General features: G+C 39.3%; 1 protein-coding gene and 1 long non-coding RNA gene across 2 annotated transcripts in view; both read left to right on the top strand.

The window, feature by feature from the left end:
• The window catches only part of LOC123772788 (angiopoietin-related protein 1-like), a 203,915-nt gene that overhangs the window by 21,139 nt on the left and 168,345 nt on the right, over positions 1-14,431 (top strand). The window lies entirely within an intron of this gene.
• Positions 11,368-12,347, top strand: LOC138351534 (uncharacterized). Its single transcript, XR_011222492.1, has 3 exons — positions 11,368-11,784; positions 11,965-12,090; positions 12,210-12,347. It is a non-coding gene; the product is annotated as an uncharacterized lncRNA (long non-coding RNA).

Genomic DNA, 14,431 nt, shown 5'->3' with positions numbered 1-14,431 from the left:
GTAGACAGTGGGTCGCAAAGCTCCTCTTTGCATTCTTTAAGCACCCTGGCAAACACTTCATCCGGCCCAGGGGATTTGTTTGGTTTGACTTTTACTATTTGTTTAAGAACATCCTTCCTGTTTACTACTGAACTAGTCAACCTGTCCTCATCCCCACCCACATAGACTTGTTCGGCTGAAGGCTTATTGTTAAGTTCCTCTTTAGTAAATACAGATATAAAATATTTATTAAAAATACTACTCATCTCTTCATCTCTATCTGTTATTTGATCTGTCTCAGTTTTTAATGGACCTATCCTTTCCCTAATCTTTGTCCGGTATAATTGGAAAAACCCTTTAGGATTTGTTTTTGCTTGCTCTGCTATGCGAACTTCATAGTTTCTTTTTGCTTTCCTTATCTCTTTTTTAGTATTTCTAACCAGTTGTACGAATTCCTGTTCTAAACAGCCTTCCCCATTCTTAATCCTTTTGTACCACGCTCTCTTTTTACCTATAAGGTTCTTCACATCCTTTGTTATCCACTTTGGATCATTAGTATTCGATCTATTAAATTTATATGGTATACTACATTCCTGGGCTTTGCTTAGAACATTTTTAAATAGGTTATATTTTGAATCCACATCGAAAACCCCTTTTACGTCACTTATCGCTGGGTTCACGTCTAGCTCCAGTACCGGCCCACAACCCATACCCAAGACTTTCCAATCTATTTGACCCAAAAAATTTCTTAGGCTATTGAAATCAGCTTTTCGAAAATCAGGCACTTTAACAGAATTTTCTCCTGCAGATCTATTCCATTCAATGCTCAATCTGATTTCTTAATGATCACTGTTCCCTAGCTCACTCCCAATTACGATGTCCTTAATTTGTGTTTCCCTGTTAGTTAACACTAAATCTAAAATATTATTTCCCCGCGTTGGTTCCTTAATGTGTTGCGTAAGAAAGCAATCGTCAATTAATTCTAGAAAATCTTCTGCTTCATTATTCCCTGTTTTGTTCAACCAGTTTATTCCACTAAAATTAAAGTCACCCATGACATAAATACTGTTAGATCTAGATGCACTAGATATCACCAATACCAGCTCCGGGGTAGCAAACCCCGGAGCTGGTACCATCTGGGATGTGAAATCCTGAAGAGTCAAATAGTGAGAAAAATCTGGGGGTTGATATCACACTGAACCTGTCCCCAGACATCGAAAGGATATCATCAGCAGCATATGCTAGATTGGCTAACATAAGAACTGCCTTTAAAAACTTGTGTGAGGAAGCGTTCAAGGACCCTTTATACCACTTATGTCAGACCATCCTGGAGTATGCAGGACTGGTCTGCACCAATCCTGCACCTGCACCCCTCCACAACCACCACCCACACCACCCCTCCACCACCACCACCAACACAACCCCTGTAGCATCATCATCCACACCACCCTTTCACCACCCACATTACCCCTCTTCCCCCACTACCCCTGCAGCATTACCACCCACATTTGCCCATCCATCCCTCCACCCCTGCAGCATCTCAACCCACAGTACACCTTCACCACCCACACTACCCCTCCACCCCCCCACCATCCCTGCAGCATCACCATCCACACCACCCATCCACCAGCCACACCATCCACACCACCCCTACACTACCCACACAACACCTCCACCACCCACACCACCCCTCCACCACTGCAACCCACATCACCCCCTCCACCGCTGCCACCCACACCACCCCTCCACCATCACCACTCCTCCACCTCCTACACAACCCACATCACTCCTCCACCACGGCTTCCAACACCACCCCTCCACTACTGCCACCACCCCTCCACCTTCACCACTGACACCACCCTTCCACCACAGCCACCAACACTACCCGCCCACCATCACAACCCACACCACCCCTCTACCACCACCACCCACACCACCCCTCCACCTTCACCACCCACTCCACCCCTCCACCACCACCACCCACACCACCCCTTCACCATCACCACCCAGACCACCCCTCCACCATCATCACTCCTCCTCCTCCTTCACCATGTTACGTACTCCTAATAGATACGTAAGTAAATATATTAATATGTACATTTATAATTGTATGTAAATTACAAGCATGTATATTGATATACTTATATGTTCTATGCAAACGTACATTCATGTTACAGTGTTGGCGTTAGGCCCAACGTATTGTGGGAATGATTGTTTTATTTCTTTGTGTGCTCAGTTTCCCACGGGAACTAATGATTTATATGTGATCATAAGTGGGTAACAGAGGTGAATAATAATTGAGTGAACTGTATCTGGCAAATTGTCGTGGGATCGTCCGTTGCTGGGTGTGCATGCCATTATTCCCTTCTGTATGCATATTTTAATTACTATGTAAAGAAATAAGTTACTTTATTTTGTATATCAATATGTATTAATTATTCATTAAGTTAGTTTAAGATTACTCTTGTCACAATGTATTGCTCCATTGTTGAAATAAATAATATTGTAACTTTGGCAAATTGTTCGCGGGGCAAGGCAATGTGTTTTGACTCTCGCGTTATGTTATTCAGTAGCTGATCGGGAACCAGGGAGATAACATCTTGGAGTTAAGTTATACATTTTTGTTCTGTCATAGCCATACATATAATAATATTGATTTAATGTCTGGAAGATACAGTGATATTTTTAATGTGATATATTGTGACCATATAATCATCTGTTTGCTTTTGAGATTTATTTAATATATTTATATATATATACTTGTTGTATCTATTCTTCAGTCCTATGAAGATTTATTATTGTGCTCATTACTTATCAAGGGGTTATACTGGTGATTCGCTATTGAGAACAGCAGTTGTCTCGTATCCCTAGACGTAATTAAAGTTTGGGCTGCTGTAGGGTCACGAGCCTTAACGTACGATAGGTAACAAAGAGTTATGGGGGCCTGTGCCGGGAAATATTGTTCCCACTTTAACTTAACTATGCTAATCTAACCTTGCCTTCCTAGGTACCAGTGTGTCAAGTGTCTGTGTGTTTTTTAAGAACTATTCCATGTGCCAAGCAAGCCTTCCTGTGTGTCAAGTAACAACGTTTCACGATTTTGAGGTAAGTCATCCTATATATTTTGTTTGTGCAGTGAGGCCAAGCGAATTTTCAGTGTGGTGACAATTTTACAGTGAAGTGTAGTGCAGTGCCATTATTTTAATTATTTTGTGAATCAAGTGCCAAGTGTTAGTAACGATGGAGGAGAAAGTTGCAGCGTTGGTGGCTTACCCAGACTTTGAAGGGATTCAGAACCTTAAAAAGACTGAGTTAATACAAATGGCAAATCAGTTGGATTTGACCGCCAGCAATAGAATGGTTAAAGCCCAAATATTGAAAGTCATTGTGACGCATTTTGTTGAGAATGGGGAGTTAGAAGAAGAAATTCTAGAGGAGTTAAGAGAGGAGTCGAGTGATCAGATGACGTTAAAGCGTCTTGAGTTAGAAGCGCAAATAGCCCATGCTAAGCTTGAAGCTCAAAAGGAACAGAAAATATTAGAGGCGGAAGTTCAGCAAAGAGAGCTTGAGACTAGGCGTTTAGAAATTGCGGTACAGTTGCAAATAGAAGCCACAAAGAAGCAACAAGCCGAGGAACAAACTAGGCAATTAGAGATTCAACAACAAATGGCTGACACTAACTTCAGGCTTGAATCACAGCGTATGGCAGCTGGACATGGAAATACTAGTAATGTTTCAACAAATAGTGATAATAATCCCATCAGGATGAATAAGTATATAGAGTTGCCCAAGTTCAATGAGGAGGATCCTGAGGTTTTCTTTGCACATTTTTATAAATTTGCCATCAGTATGAACTGGCCAAGGGATCAGTGGGTAGCCATTATGCAGTCTCAATTTAAGGGGCGTAGTCAGGAGGTTTTCACATCCCTACCTGACGCTCATAGTTTTGATTATGATTTTGTAAAGAAAAGCATCCTAAATGCGTACCAGTTAAATCCAGAGGCACACAGGCAAAAGTTCAGACACCTAAGGAGGATAAGGGATCAGACAATAGCAGATTTTACTCGTCAGAAGACGAATTATTGCAACAGATGGTTAAAGTCACTTGCAGTCACTGATTTTGATGCTCTAAAGAATCTTCTTATAATGGAAGAAGTATTGTCATGTCTTCCAGACCAGTTGTCTACTTTTATGGCAGAACAAAAGAATGTAACAGATATTGATGAGCTGTCAAAGCTCGCGGATGAGCATGAGTTGCTGACTAAGGCCCCGTTTACGGCCACTTCACCTAAGTCTAGTCGTAGAGTAAATTTCAATGCTCACCGAACTCCTTATCAGTATAAGTCTCCTCCTGGTGCGACAGTTACTCCCGTGAACTCTTCTCTTACTAACCCTAAGATGGTTACTCCATTGCCAGGATCATCTAAGCCTAGTAATGCTAATTCTAAACCGGCAGTTGGTTCTACCAGTGTGTCCACTGTCAAACATTGTACCCATTGTAAGAGAAGGGGGCATGTGATTTCTTCATGTTTTAGTTTGCATCCTGAACTACGACCAACTGGTCTTATTATGAGTAAAGGATGGCAACCTATTAATTCTTCATGTATTACAGTCAGTCCCAATTGGATGGCTGAATTCAAACCCTATATTTCCACAGGTACCTTATTATGTAATAATGGTAGACATAAGACTGTTCAATTACTCCGTGATACTGGAGCTTCACAGTCTCTTATTACCCAGAAGGTACTTGATGATGTTGACACCCGAGATCTGGGTGAAGTTGTTCTTCTCCAAGGTATTGCCGGTAGTGTGCAACCAGTGTCCTTATTGCAAGTTAACCTTGATTCTAACTATACTTCAGGATGGTGTAATGTTGGTGTAAGTAAACAACTGCCCATTCCTGGGGTAGACATTATTCTAGGTAATGATTTTGGCAACCAAATGGTTGTAGGGCCCAAGTGTCCCATCATGTTAACTAAACCCCATAATGTATTAGCTCAACCAGTAGCAGATGATGATATTATTTACCCTGCTTGTGTTGTTACTAGATCAATGGGAAAAACAGGTGAGAGTAATCCTGTCTTCACTGAGGTTGCTGTTCCCAAGACCAGGACCCCTTCAGTAAAGGAGTGGGAGGTGGATCTTGAGGATTCTTTTATGACTCGACTGGATGATGAGAGTGAGGTCGTAGTAGAAGCCCCGCCGAACCTAAATCACAAGGAAAGTGAAGGTGAGGAGGCTGAACTATCTGTACCTTGCCCGCTTGTCTCCAGTGCGCCAGTTGTCGAGAGTGAGGCCGAAGTAGCTATGACTCCATTTTATTCTGATCAATCGGGAAAAGAGATCAAGCTACTAGGTTCTTGCCCGCTCGCTGCTGAGTCTGAGTCATTGCCCTTAAGTGTTGTACAGACTACTGATCCTAGTTTAAGTAAGTGTATTTCTGAGGCTCCTGATAATATTGATGCATTGGAGGAAGGGACGGGTTTCTTCTTCAAGGATCGACTTCTGATGAGAAGGTGGAGACCCAAGGGAACTCCCTCTTCAGAGGATTGTGAGATTAGAACCCAACTCGTTGTCCCCAATGATTATCGTAGGCAGGTCCTGCAGGCTGCACATGATGACCCCATGGGAGGTCATCAAGGTATCACGAATATGTACCATAAGATAAGTAAATATTTTTTCTGGCCAAAGTTAAAGAAAGACGTGGTCAGATATTGTCATAACTGTATACCCTGTCAAATTGTTGGTAAACCAAATCAATCTGTACCTAGAGCACCATTGCAACCTATTGTAGTTCCTGATGAACCATTTACTCATGTTGTAATTGATTGTGTAGGTCCTTTACCTAAGACTAAATCGGGTAACATGTTTTTGTTCACTCTCATGTGTATGACTACTAGATTTCCTGAAGCTTATGCTCTACGGAATACCAAGGCTCATAATCTCATCAAGTGTCTTGAAAGATTCTTTTCGTTGTTTGGAATGCCTAGAGTTATTCAGAGTGATAATGGGGGAAATTTTGTTTCTAAAGTTTTCAGAACTTTTTGCGAATCCCGAGGGATTCGGCACAAATTATCCAGTCCATATCATCCACAAAGCCAAGGTGGGCTTGAACGTTTCCACCAGACTTTAAAACAAATGCTGAAGACAACAGGAGAAACTCATCCACGTAATTGGGATGAGAATCTCCCCTTTGTGTTGTTTGCTGCTAGAGAAGGGCTACAAGAGTCATTGGGCTGTTCACCCTTTGAACTAGTGTTTGGTCACCAAGTAAGAGGTCCTCTTAAAATGCTACAAGAAAAGTTGTTGGGAGATGTCTCTGTTCATCAGAGTGGATTGTACTTGAGTGAGGTCAAGGACAAGTTGTGTCGGGCTCGTGAGTTGGCGAAAGAACATCTGGGAAGGACTCAACAAGCCATGAAAGTAAGATATGACAAGAAGTTCAAAGCTAAGCTAAGGTCGTTTGATGTCGGAGATTTGGTGTTGGTGTTGAAACCTCGTATGGGGACTTCCATGTCCCATAAGTTCGCAGGACCCTACCAAGTGGTAGACAAGGTGGGAGACCTAACTTATAAACTAATTAACCCTAATCTTTCAGAACCCCAAATGACTGTGCACATTAACAGATTAAAAGCTTATGTTGGACCTGGTGTAGTAGCTTGTTTTAGTCGGGAAGAGTTACCACCTGAGGATAATTGTAGTGAGGGACATGATGTTAATATCCAACTTCTCAGTTCCAGTTCCAATGGCAGGGAGATGCTATGTCATTTACAGGAGGAACAACGTGATGAGTTCCAGGTTCTGCTGGACAACCATACATCTCTGTTTGGGGAGGTTCCTACCCAGACCCACCTCATCACACACGACATTCAGCTCCTGGACAGCACCCCCATTCGACAACATCCGTACCGAGTGAATCCCGAAAAGAGGAAAATTATGCAAGCAGAAGTGGAATATCTGCTCCAGCATGATTTCATTCGGCCAAGTCAAAGTACTTGGAGCTCTCCGTGTTTGTTAGTGCCAAAACCAGATGGAACCTGGAGATTGTGCGTGGATTATAGGAAACTGAACCAGAACACTACAGTGGACGTTTTTCCTTTACCCTTGTTGGAAGAATGTATAGAGTCCATAGGTCATGCCGAATATGTACGTAAGCTTGATTTGTCAAAAGGGTATTATCAAATTCCATTAACAGAGTATGCTAGAGAGGTTACTGCTTTTGTTACACCTGATGGTGCGTATGAATTTAATGTCATGCCATTCGGTTTGAGAAATGCACCTGCTACTTTTCAAAGATTCATGAATTTCTTACTCAAGGATGTGCCAGATTGTAGGGCCTACCTTGATGACATTGTTTTGTACAGTAAGAATTGGGCAGATCATCTCTTAGGCCTTAAGAACTTGTTTACAGCGTTGAAAAACGCAAAGTTAACCATAAATATGAATAAGTGTAGTTGGGCAAGAGGTACGATAACTTATCTTGGACACGAGGTAGGACAAGGAAAGATTATCCCCTTACAAGATAAGATTCAAGCCATTGTGGACTACCCAGTGTTGACCAATAAGAAAGGAGTCCAACGGTTTATTGGTATGTGTGCATACTATAGGCGTTATTGTAGAAATTTTTCAACAGTAGCTGCTCCTTTGACTAATTTGTTACGCAAGCAAGTAAAGTTTCAGTGGACACAAGATTGTCAGAATGCTTTTCAGAACCTAAAGGGCATATTGTCCACCTCACCTATTCTTGCTAGTCCCCAATTTGATAAACCATTTATGTTACACATTGATGCGTCAGATGTTGGAATAGGTGCTGTGCTTATTCAGGTTGGTTTAGACAAGATTGAGCATCCTGTGTATTATTACTCTAGGAAATTTAATGCAGCTCAGAGAAATTATTCCGTGGTAGAAAAGGAGGCGTTGGGTCTTATATTGTCAATTAAGAAGTTTGAGATTTACTTATCCGGAAATAAAGTGTTAGTATTTACAGACCACAACCCCCTTATCTTTATAAATATGATGAAAGTCAAGAACCAACGAATTCTGCGCTGGTCATTGTTTTTGCAGGAATTTAATGTAGAAATCAAACATATTCCAGGCAGGAAAAATGTTATTGCTGATGCTTTGTCAAGAAGTTTTGATGTACCATAAATGAAATGTTTCTTTTCACTTAACATTTTTACTTCGGAAAAAATGCCATTGATCTTCAATCCATTGCATTTTTTTTCTTGGAGGTGGAAGTGTTACGTACTCCTAATAGATACGTAAGTAAATATATTAATATGTACATTTATAATTGTATGTAAATTACAAGCATGTATATTGATATACTTATATGTTCTATGCAAACGTACATTCATGTTACAGTGTTGGCGTTAGGCCCAACGTATCGTGGGAATGATTGTTTTATTTCTTTGTGTGCTCAGTTTCCCACGGGAACTAATGATTTATATGTGATCATAAGTGGGTAACAGAGGTGAATAATAATTGAGTGAACTGTATCTGGCAAATTGTCGTGGGATCGTCCGTTGCTGGGTGTGCATGCCATTATTCCCTTCTGTATGCATATTTTAATTACTATGTAAAGAAATAAGTTACTTTATTTTGTATATCAATATGTATTAATTATTCATTAAGTTAGTTTAAGATTACTCTTGTCACAATGTATTGCTCCATTGTTGAAATAAATAATATTGTAACTTTGGCAAATTGTTCGCGGGGCAAGGCAATGTGTTTTGACTCTCGCGTTATGTTATTCAGTAGCTGATCGGGAACCAGGGAGATAACATCTTGGAGTTAAGTTATACATTTTTGTTCTGTCATAGCCATACATATAATAATATTGATTTAATGTCTGGAAGATACAGTGATATTTTTAATGTGATATATTGTGACCATATAATCATCTGTTTGCTTTTGAGATTTATTTAATATATTTATATATATATACTTGTTGTATCTATTCTTCAGTCCTATGAAGATTTATTATTGTGCTCATTACTTATCAAGGGGTTATACTGGTGATTCGCTATTGAGAACAGCAGTTGTCTTGTATCCCTAGACGTAATTAAAGTTTGGGCTGCTGTAGGGTCACGAGCCTTAACGTACGATAGGTAACACACCACCCACATCACCCCACCACCACTGCTTCCCACACAACCCTTCCAACACTACCACCTCTCCACCAGTGCCACCCACACTACCCCTCCACCTTCACAACCAATACCACCCCTATACCATCACCACTCATCCAAAACTGCCACACACACCACCCTTCTACCACTACCACCCCAACCCATTCTCGCACCTCCGTATAGTCAAGTGTGCTATTATATGAAGTGCAGTAGGTCTATTCCCAAATAATAACCCTTTTCTTCTCCATTTATAGGCGTCAATAATGTAACTCCATTAATATTCAGGTCCTATTTATTCCCCTTATCAAGAAGCTTATATATATAGTGTCCGGCCAAAGATCGTTTATTGAGCATAGGAATGAAATCCATTCATATGAAACAAAGGGGAGCAACACAGAGCGTAAAGTAATGTGTATCTTAGAGTTCGCCCCTGTTACCTGTATTTACCCAGGTCTTTTCCTAAATCTGAAACTTATCCAATTTACTCCCATTTTTTTCCTGTTCTGTCACGTGTTTATAGTATTAATAGCCAATTAATATCCCCCTTTATTATGTCCATTCAGCCACACATCTATCATGTCGCCCCTATTTCTTTGCCTTTCTAGATAATGTAATTTAAGCTTTGTCAATCTTTTTTCTTTAAGGACCGTTTATTAGGCATAGGGCGAATAACAATGAAAACCCACTATAAGTCATTTGTATGAAAACAGCCCCACCCCCCCAAGCAGGCATGGTAACTTCAATGCGAGTTCAGTAGTAATCCAATATTGGTGCATAAATGCATAAATATATATGCACATTTATTTATTTATTTATTTATTTATTTATTTATTTATTTATTTATTTATTTATTTATTTATTTATTTATGCATATACAAGAATGTACATAAGGAATGTGAGGATACAAATATGGTAATTACAGTCTTGTAAAGCCACTAGCACGCGCAGCGTTTCGGGCAGGTCCTTAATCTAAGAAAATTTTAAGGAGGTAAATACTTGCAAAATTTATAGACAAAAAAAAAGATAACAGTTACATGAAATGTAAAAAAGAAGATGAGAGAAAATTGTAGGTACAGTATATTAAAGCACATAGGTAGCTAAGATTGATTGCAATGACAGCTTGAACGGTAGTTGACAAAAATTGGTAGGCACAATACAGCAGAAACAATATAAGATTGATTGCAATGACAGCTTGAATGGTAGTTGACAAAAATTGGTAGTCACAATACAGCATATGGCTAGCACATAAAAGAAGACAGCAATGAACACAATGATAAGGTTGTTTGATATTACATAAAAATTAGGAGATTGGGTAACACTAGGTATAGAGCAAATTTAAAGCTCAGTGTAGGAAACTAAGAAGATGAAGTTAGGTACTTTTTGGTTTTGCTTTTAAATAAGGCAAAAGTTTTACAGTTTTTCAAATCATTAGGGAGTGAGTTCCATAGACAATTAATATCCCCCTTTATTATGTCCATTCAGCCACATTCAGCCACATGCATTGAATGAGTGCACAGCTTTTAGTACATGCGGTTACTAGGAGGGTCATACATTAGTGCAAACTCGTAATCGCTCTCAATGCCTCAACTGTACTCTGTGTTTCATCAGAGGCGATATTCGGATACCTATGGTCGTATTATCGCTCATATTTTCTGATATTTAATTCATAAGCTCGAACAAACTAACCTGACCTAACCTATTATATAACAAACAAATACATTCAACAGACCAGTTGTTGTTTAGCGACGTCACGAAAAGCGACCTCAGTATAGGGATAGAGTATTAGCTCCCATTAGCATAGTGTTAAAGCACCACTGCAACCTGGCTTTTCAAACTGTGTGTGACGTCACCAGATAGGGAATGTAGAGTCAGCGTCCTACTTGCACATGTACTGTATATGATGTTTTTATTAAAAAATGACTAGACTATCCATCCCCACCTAACCTAATCAGAGGTTTGAGAATATCCATTTTTTGTCATTCATAACTGTAATCATTATGCAGTGATACGTTCAAAACTAAAATAGTTGGCCAAATGTCGTACCGTAATTTGAGCGAGATCGTACGTCTGGCAACATGACAGGAAAGACGACCTGGCGGCCATTCCCAAGTCAATGGATCAGTTTAACTCAAGCCCTCACAGCTAGCACAAGAAGCCACCACCGCTCCTCGACATTTCATCAAACCTCTGTATTATCTAACAAGAATACGCAACTATTGAAACTTGTCCTTTCTGCAATAACCCAAGGAAGGAGAAATTGCATTCGTGCCGTGTTAAGTGTGTAATGTGTCATATTTCATATATGGCAAACTTTCGTCGTGAGTGTGTTATTTTATGTTCTCAGTGTGAAGATAAATCTCGTGGACATCTTGAGGTTATCTTGAGATGATTTCGGGGCTTTTTTTTTAGTGTCTCCCGCGGCCCAGTCCTCGACCAGGCCTCCACCCCCAGGAAGCAGCCCGTGACAGCTGACTAACACCCAGGTACCTATTGTACTGCTAGGTAACAGGAGCATAGGGTGAAAGAAACTCTGCCCATTGTTTCTCGCCGGCGCCTGGGATCGAACCCAGGACCACAGGATCACAAATCCAGCGTGCTGTCCGCTCGGCCGACCGGCTCCCTTGACATTATGACAAGATCTGCACCATCTGCTCTAAGGTGTTTTGCACCAGCCGTGAGTATTATTAAAAATATTATTATTATTGCCTGCATATATAGTGATAGCAGACGTTTTTGTTTACATGTGTTATAGATAGATAGTTCATTTCCAATTAATAACCGTGGTGATTGATGTTGATAATCGAATAAATTATAATTATTTCCATTATTTATTTAAAAAATATATAATCGGCAGGATATATCCCTGAAGCATATCTATTTTGCATGTATTTGGAGGAGGAAGACAACCACATGCAATCTCCTAGCAGGTCTGATTCAGAGGTTTTAGAAGCTTCTCTGCCTGAAAGTACTCAATATGAAAGTGAGTCTCTTATTTTTTTTTTACCATTATTCTCCATTATTTATGCCTGTTGTGGTATTACAAATATAACATTAACATTAGCTATTAATAGGAACATTAATTTAAATAATTTTTTTTAGGCTCACCAGCTCAGGAGATAGTTAAGGAGGGGGATTATCCTCGTGGAGGAGGAAGAGGTGTTAGAGAGCCTAGCACTAGTCAAGCTCATACTCCGCCATTAGAAGATTGCAAAAACAGCAGGAAGAGCCCAGATTGTATATATCATTCTCAATAATTATTTTATTTCCAAATCGTTTCATTATTTATTTATAAACTATCCTACATTAAATTTATATTAGTTACTAGCCGTACACGGCCACGCGTTGCTGTGGCTTAGCAGCGCATGTGCGTTGCTGAGCAACAGTAACGTTTCCCTGTCTACCATTCCTGTCTACCATTCCTCCCCACCATTCCCTCCTCTCCCGTCCCATCGTCTTCCAAACCATTTCTCACTCAATATTTCTATGCATTCCCAAATGATCTGACTTTCCCATCAGAAAATTGGGAACATCAAATGATCCGATGTTCCCATCACTGAAATATAAGAAAAGCTGTTAAAAAAACTGCATGAAAAAAAAATAAAATAAAATAAACTATACTCACAAAATGAATTGTATTGTAAACAACATAGCTCAATAGAAAGACAATGTCACACAAAATAATTACATCATATTGAAAATAAATTGAAATCTGAAATTTCAATTGATCAATGCAGTCGGAAACAATGAAATGGAATCGTAACATATTTTGTATAGCGTGTGTTGCTGTTATGTGCAAAAGATGGCGCTGTTTCTTAAAAAAACACGTTTTCTCGTCACAGGGTGGCGTCTATATAATTGGTATATAAAAACACGTGCACATTCAAATGGAATGTTGTGTCAAAATTTCAAAGCAATCAATGAAGAACTTTTGGAGACTGTAGCGTGTGCTGCTCTTATGTCCAACAGATGACATTGTTTTTCAAAAAAAGCATGTTTTTCCCTGTCACAGGTGAGGCATATATATAGTAGATATATAAAAACACGCGCCTATTCGAATGCAACTTTGTGTCAAAATTTCAAAGCAATTGGTAAAGAGGTTTCGAAGAATTTCCCTCACATGAAAAACAGTTTAAAAAAAAAGCATATCTTCTTCCATCACAGAAGTCGCATCTATATAGTATGTATATAAAAACTTGCTCGGATGCAAATGGAACATTGTGTGAAAATTTCAATGCAATCGGTGAATAAATTTAGGAGATTAGCGATTTTGAGCACACAAACATTTACATTTATATGCATATAGATAGCATGTGTGTTGCTCTTACATGCAACAGATGGCGCTGTTTGTCAAGAAAAGCATAGTTTTACATGTCACAGGTGTGGCATCTATACTTATACTTACGGAATGAATGGTATAGTAAACAACACAGCTTAATTCCAACACAATGTCACAAAAAAACAAAAACAATATCGAAATCTATGAAAATAAAATTTATCAATGCAATCGGAAACATTGAAATGGAATTCGTGACATATTTAGTATAGCCTGCATGTTGCTATTATGTGCAACAGATGGCGCTTTTTTTCAAAAACTCATGTTTTTACCTGTCACAGGGGTGACATCTATATAGTAGGTATATAAAAAGATGCGCCTATTCAAATGCAACGATGTGTCAAAATTTCAAAGCAATCAGCAAAGAACTTTCGGAGATTATAGCGTGTGTTACTCCTACGTCTAACAGATGGCGCGGTTTTTCAAAAACGGCATGTTTTTTCCTGTCACAGGTGAGGCATATATATGGTATATATATATAAAAAGACACGCCTATTTGAATGCAACGTTGTGTCAAAATTTCAAAGCAATCGGTAAAGAGGTTTCGATGATTTCCCTCACATGAAAAACACATGAAAAAAAGTTTTTCAGAAAAAGCATGTTTTTTTTTTACCGTCACACACCTGACATCTATATAGTATGTATATATAAACCTGCTCGGATGCGAATGGAACATTGTGTGAAAATTTCAAAGTAATCGGTGAAGAACTTTCAGAGATTAGCGAATTTGAACAAACGAACATTTCCATTTTTATTTATATAGATTGAGGGTTTCTTGCAAGCCAGTGAATGCAAGGTGTCTCTGTATTTCTTCAATTTGACTATAACTTTCTTTTTAACCGGAAGCCTATTTTTCAGAAAACTTTTGAAAATCTCTGACAAGCAATGAATATGTGTTTTTTTTTTTAAACTGAGCAATCAATTTTTTCCTGGGTGAGGAATTAAGTTTCCTCAGCAAGGTCACCAACTCTCTGTACTTGTATACAAA

This window comes from Procambarus clarkii, chromosome 50 (assembly GCF_040958095.1).
Source record: "Procambarus clarkii isolate CNS0578487 chromosome 50, FALCON_Pclarkii_2.0, whole genome shotgun sequence".
Lineage (NCBI taxonomy): Eukaryota > Metazoa > Arthropoda > Malacostraca > Decapoda > Cambaridae > Procambarus > Procambarus clarkii.
The sequence above is the reverse complement of the archived record's forward strand: the minus strand, read 5'-3'. Positions and strand labels throughout refer to the sequence as shown.